We start from the raw sequence: 7,332 nt of genomic DNA, 5'->3' as shown, positions 1-7,332 counted from the left end.
ATCAAAGACGATTTCGTGGGCAGAATTGTGCACAGCAGGAGATTGCCAGAGTAAACACTGAGAAAAGAGTTACATTTAAATTAATTTAGCTGAACCGTTTATACCAGTACTTCAGGTAGCCTAAGAGAAATAGTTAAAGATAGGAGTAACTGCTTGACTTGTCACGCAAGTGGCAGTAGCGCATATGTTTGTGAATTTTCCCAGCTCGTTCAGATCGAGTGAAAATCTGCAACTTCTTAGCTAACAGATTAGCTAAATCCACCAAGCCTAAGGTCATATGAGACAAAGTGGGCGATTAGTTTTTTTAACTGGAGGAAGTGTGAGCCCCGACCTAACACAGTTTGACAAAACAGATCAGCTTTTCTGTTCTTTGTTAAAATAGAAGCTTAAATGCATCAAGTCCCGTTATTTTCATAAATCATTAACTTTTTTGCAATTTTCGAACTTAACTTGAGTGTTGTTGGAGTTAGACGTTCAGCTTCATCGTTTAAAATCTAGCATGATTGCTGTAGCTATACTTGTCTACTTAGGGGGCATATTGTCACAATAGCCTGTATGGGTACACAGAAATAATTATTAAATGATTACATATGAAACAACAGTCAATTTTAACCAAGAAATTGTATAGATAGGTAGATATAGATAGATAGATAGATAGACTGACTTTTAGGCTACTTGTTCTGACATCATAATTCAACCTTTCAGTTCAATGTGTGATTTTGGTTCACGTGTATATTGTCACAATAGCCTGTATGGGTACACAGAAATAATTATTAAATGATTACATATGAAACAACAGTCAATTTTAACCAAGAAATTGTATAGATAGGTAGATATAGATAGATAGATAGATAGATAGATAGACTGACTTTTAGGCTACTTGTTCTGACATCATAATTCAACCTTTCAGTTCAATGTGTGATTTTGGTTCACGTGTTTCCCTAACAGCTATAGCAAAATATGACATAATTATTCTAATTTGTGAAATTGGACATTTGACTTATAACATTAAAGTTACTGAGATATAGTGTGACAACTAGCCCCATTCTTCTCTATGATCAATAACAAATTATACAGTGTCACACTTCTTTTGCCACCAAAAGGCCTGGAGGCCTTCGACCACTTGAGGGCCCCATACAGCAGCATATAGCCTATTATCCACATAGTAATAATAAAGACAAATATATATTTACTTCCATTGTGTTGAAATCCTCCTTCACAATTTTTTTTAAAGATTCCAAACTCTTTTTTCCCCCTGCTTTTTAAGTTACTTTTAAATAAATAAATACAACAGTATCCACTATAATATTAAACACATGTTCATGTAAGGTAGTCAAATTCATGGTTATAAGTATCACAAACAGCTAAATACATGTATGTGTCACCATATTTCAGTATATTTTTGTCTTTATTTTAAAAAGTAAATTCTCAACTTTAGACAAATGCACCTTTAACATATTTATTTTCTTTAGTTTGCCCCACTGCATGGAAATGTCATGGTAAAGGGCATCCCTGTGTCTCAAAGACAGAAATCCCAAAGAGAATTTGCAAGTTAAGGTTCATAAATGCCATCAGTGGGTTTCCCCTGACTTCAAAGAGAACAATTCTAATCATGTTCTCCTGGCAGAGAAAAGGAAACCCTGTTATCTGTAACCAACAGATAGTGATTCATGCGTTCTGTCACTATTCAAACAAAATGTTTATCTATTTCCAGAAGTAATCTAGTTGAAGCATCTAAACAAACCATACTCGTATGAGTAATTATAACCTGGCCGTATCTCCAAGCCCTTGAATAATTATGGGTAGCATAAGAAAACCCATTTTGTGACAGTTGAGCTGACTTAGGTGGAACTTTTCTTTTCCCATCATTATTATCTGACACGAAGCTTGCTTATTATCTGACACTAAGTCTGCTTTACACAAATCTAGGAAATACCTCTTATACAAGATTTAGGAGAAATTCATTTTGGTTATTTAAACAAACAGAAGATCACCGCAAATTATTAAAATCCATTTACTATGAATTATTTCAATTATATTTACAAGGAAGGCTTGACAGAAACACAAACATTTTGTACAAGAAACATACTTTAAATATAAATAATACTCAGTTTTAAGATTATGTCAGAAATCTATTTCAAACCACATCTGACATCTTGTGGATCCACAAATTGACCGTGAAGATTATGATGAATCAGAGTTCATAATTTTTTCTTCAGTGACTCAATCTTCCTTTTCAAACCACACAGAACATACGGCTGCATTGTTTTGGTCTTATTATAGTGCATATTAACAATACTCAGTCCAAATACTGACTCCTCAGGCTCCCTTCACTGTCAGAGACATTCAGCAGCTCCTCCACTTCATCTCCGTCAGTGTCTTCCTCTTCCTCGGCCTCCCTGGAGGTCTGCAGCTCCCCTTCAGCCTTCCCTCCTAGCTCCAGGTAGCCTTTGGCGGGCGGGTTGGTGCCCCTGCTCCACACCCCAGGGTCAGTCCTATTCTTGGCAGCCCGGGCCGCAGAAGTTCGATCATCCCAAATGGAGGTTTGCATGCTGTCAGCTTGGTCTCCTGATTCACTGCTTTGAACCCCGGCATAGGGAGCCACTGCAACCGTAGACTTACTAGAGCATAGCCCCATGTGTCCTTCTTCTTTGTCGCTTTCTGTATGAGGAGAGCTCCAAATTTGCAGTCTCCTTCCACATTAAGACTTCTCTTTGGACATGAATGCAACTAATATTGCACTCACTTCTCACAGTAATCCAGAAAAAAGGCTGTTGGGAATCTATTTTGGTATTTTCCGCTCTCAGCTGGTTTGAACAGAAATCTTTGTCTTATCACTTCAGCAGGATCTGAAGAGCTCTTAACTTCACGTGTCCCAGCAGCCTGCCACCTCTCTCTGGCACCCACATATGCACCTTTAGAACAGCCAAAAACAGTTTATTGTGTGATATATTATGTTATCAACAGTAATTAACAGATAAACACACAGAGCAGAGCAAGGCTTATTAATAGTAACATTCTGTCTCTGTATCTATATCTCTCAGAGATAAGTCATCCGGATTCGTCATACACAATAGTCAAAACACAGAGAAAAAAACACAACAACAAGTGGAAATTAAGCATCTATTATCTTCCATGTATGACAGAGATTCTGATAGTTTTGTCATTTTAATCTCACTGGATATTAGTGCTATATTAGTAATGAGAAAATTACTAATATAGCTAGTAATTAGACCTATTTGTATCATGTATCACAGATGTGGCACAACAATTTTGTATTCTTGTATTGGGAAGTATAATGTAAAAAAAAAAAGTTTTGTGTGTTTTTTTTAAGTTGTAAATAAAACCGATTTTTGAGTACATTTTACAATAAAATATATCAATCTTTCTAGTTAAAAAATTTGCATTTAAATCTTCCATTCTTGTTGATTCTTTGTAATTGGTCATGAAATTTACTAACAATTTCTGAGGGAAAATTATTGTAAACCCAAAACCTTTTCTTTTCATAAAATTTATTGGAGTACATTTTAAAAGAAAATATTATTTCAAAAATGTCATGTTTACATTTTTTCGATTCTTGCGATTCTTTGTAAGTATTTGAGATATTTACTAGCAATTTCTGTGTGAAAATTGTAAAAATCCAACAAAAAATTTTCAGGATATGCTAATGCCAAAACTTGGGTTATTTTTTCCTGTTTTTTAAAGTGATTCATTTGCTCATTAATCCACATGTGAAAAGATTTTGTATGGCCAAATTAAATATAGTCTTTTAGTAATCTGGATTTAATTTTCATTTATAGGTTAATTATGCATTGGACCCCAACCAATGGTGTGAGTTTAGGGCAACACTTTCTGTTCAACCAATAATGATACATTTTTTAAATTTCTGTCATTTTTTAAAAAATGTATCATTATTATTTCATGTTTGCAAAAGATTTTGCAGTTGTTTTTAGTTATGTCAGAATCATCTTGTATTAAACACAGAGGAAAGAGGAAAACTGTCATGAGTAGTAAAAAAAAAAACAATTGTTCAAAAGTCCCTTTTGAGAGATAATCTTTCACCCAGCATAGTCATATTTTAGTGTCCAAAACAGATTTGGAAGGACATTCTCATAATGATGCTGCCAAATTTTCCACGTGAAAATGAGAGATCCAGGAGATAAAGTGTTAACGAATGGCAGGTATACGGTAACTGTGGCTCTTGCCCATGGGTAAAACTGCGTTTGCGTTTGCAAAAGATTTTGCAGTTGTTTTTAGTTATGTCAGAATCATCTTGTATTAAACACAGAGGAAAGAGGAAAACTGTCATGAGTAGTAAAAAAAAAACAATTGTTCAAAAGTCCCTTTTGAGAGATAATCTTTCACCCAGCATAGTCATATTTTAGTGTCCAAAACAGATTTGGAAGGACATTCTCATAATGATGCTGCCAAATTTTCCACGTGAAAATGAGAGATCCAGGAGATAAAGTGTTAACGAATGGCAGGTATACGGTAACTGTGGCTCTTGCCCATGGGTAAAACTGCGTTTGTGGGCATATGACAAGCATGACAGGGATTTCCCTCTTCTATGGAGTTTTTCTCGATGAATTCAGGAGTTTAAAAGCTGAAGCCGTGAAAACTCATCAGTCAGACCAATTTACAACTTCACCACAACTTCACAACAAATTAAAAAACAGAGCAATGAATACCTATGCATGCTTCATATTTCTGCTGGCCATTGGTCTTTCTGCTCCGAAGTCAGAGTTCGAGATAGACTTCGAAAATATGGTGAATACAGTAAGACTGAAGGACAATAGCACACTTTTGGTAAGTAGCCTACTACAATTCATGTTACAAATTTGACTCTTTTGAGGATGTTTAAACAGTACACATTTCTAAACGTTTCTGACATTCTTTCTTGAATTTACAGAACTGCACAGAAAAATGCGATGAGGTAAAGGTAAGTACTCACAAACTCTTTTTGATTTTGTACATGTTTCAGAGCTCTTGAAGTGAGTGCTGGGCTCCAGAATGTGCATTTGAATGTAGATACTGGTTAATACGCTGGCTCTCATACATGCTGTTGAACCACAGCCTAATGCTTTTCAGAATAACACGAGATAGTATCATATTTGTGCATTGCTCTGACTTCCTTTGCATTTGCATGATTGTTCCATCTATATAAGCTCAAATCCTTTTGCCACCAAAGAAGAAATGTAGTTTTGACTTAGCAGTTTCAATTTCTACACTCTCATGAAAAAAGGTCAAACCTGGCACTGCAGCAGTACTCTAGGGTACAAAAGCTAAAGGGTACATCTTTGTACCTAATTTACCTCTAAATTGTACGTTTCAGTACATATTAGTACCTACAATATATATATAAGTACCTTATGAAAGGGTACTAGTGACAGTTTTGTGTCTGTAGACTTAAAATGGTTTTGCCATTGGCAGATAATAATTTAGAAACAAGTCTGCGTTCATATAAAGCAATAACAGTGGACTCTTTTTATCATCCAGGAAGCAGCATGCAAATGTCGCAGCTTCACTTGTTCGGTAAGACATGTTTATTTTTTTAGTTTATCTGACCCGCAATCAGTTAGTAGATGTGTGTCAGTTATTAATTACTAGCTTTCTTGCTTTGTTTTGCTTACCTCATTACTAATGCAAAATTTACATAGCAAAAGTTGCACAGAAGTGCTTCTGAAGTGGCATTTAGATGTCTTTACATAGACTATTCAATGCTTTTTAGAGGTGGCATAAATGCATTTACACCGCAATTACAATTGTATACTTTGAAACTAGGAATTGTACCTTTACACTGAATTTTGAGCAGGCATACAGCAGCCTTACCTCAGCTGTGTAAAGACACCTTAATGAGTGCTAAATCCACAGAATTGTGTCGTTCTGTTTAGGTGGAAACCCCTTTTATTGAGTGCATTAAAAATGGCCTTGACAATCTCAAAGTAACCCAAACTGGAAATATCATCGCAAGACTAACGGTATGTTCACCTTAGAGGAAGTCATTTTTATAGAAGAAAAAGTCACTTATGAATTACATCAGTTCACAGCATTTATAGACATAGTAACTGAAATGAATAATTCTTAAGTTGAGGCATATTAGAATGACTGTAACATCAACAGAGTTTAGTGCTTCACTCGTTTGATAGCATCAGTCGTATCTTATCAATTTCCTTTTTTTCCCACAACAGAAGCTGGATCTGGAGTCTGAAGAGAAAAGAATGCTGACAGACCAAAAGCTTTCACACAAAAAGTCTCCTAAAAGCTTCCTCGACTACATTTTGAAGCTCTATCAACAAGCAAAGACAAAAAAATCTGGTGGATATTTACAATTATCGGTTTAATTTATAACATATTTATATATTTATTCATTTATTTATTCTTGTTGGTAAGCTATGAATGTTTCTAACTGTCAAATGTAGAGTTTACACAATAAAATCAAACTTCAAATCTACTGTATGTAGCCTATTAAATTTCAGCAAATAATGGCATCTCATTACAAAAGTTTTATAAGAGAATTCATGTTAGATCAGAGTTAATTCTCTTATCTGGTCAATTATCAATGTGGACTTAATTCTATCCAATTCTTCTTTTTCTTTTTCTTTTTCTTTTTCTTTTTCTTTTTCTTTTTCTTCTTCTTCTTCTTTTCAGCATCTTCTTTCTATATTTAACTGCAACAGTTAAAGGCAAAGATATGTAAACATGCTATATACTTATACTTACATATTAAATAGCATACTTCACCATGCAGAATGAAAACTACTGATAGTATCGATTTGACAAGTGTATAGGTGTTCAAATAAACTATATAGGCTAATATATTATTATAATATTCCCATACAATGTTTGCTCTTCTGAATATAACAGCAAAAGGCAAAACGTTTTTGTCTTAATGCACTAATTCAAAAACGTGTCCATAATTTATCCTAACTACCTCTTTAAAACGGTTTAATGCAAATACAGGTTTTTTTTACCACTAGAGGACAGCAGCGGACAGCAGGACAGACGTGAAACAGAAACTCCAACCGTGGTTATTTTTAATGAATTAGGGAAACTGAATTCTTAAGCTCATTTAGAAAGCAATGTTAAATTTGTAAGAAAAAAAAAACCATAACAATTATTTTGGGTCAGTCAAAACTATATTCTAAACTGGGTCCCTTGCTATACAAATCTGGGAGACAACTCACAATTAATTTGTTTGGAAATTTTAACAGAACATAGCTACATATTTTAATAATATATTGCTTATTTTAAATGATATACTTATATATAATACAAAAATTAAATATATTTATATATTTTTTAAATATAAATATTTCGATATAAATACATATA

The sequence above is a fragment of the Sinocyclocheilus grahami genome, unplaced genomic scaffold, assembly GCF_001515645.1.
Source record: "Sinocyclocheilus grahami isolate Dianchi unplaced genomic scaffold, SAMN03320097.WGS_v1.1 scaffold45.1, whole genome shotgun sequence".
Taxonomy (NCBI): Eukaryota; Metazoa; Chordata; class Actinopteri; order Cypriniformes; family Cyprinidae; genus Sinocyclocheilus; species Sinocyclocheilus grahami.
Note: the sequence above shows the minus strand (reverse complement) of the source record.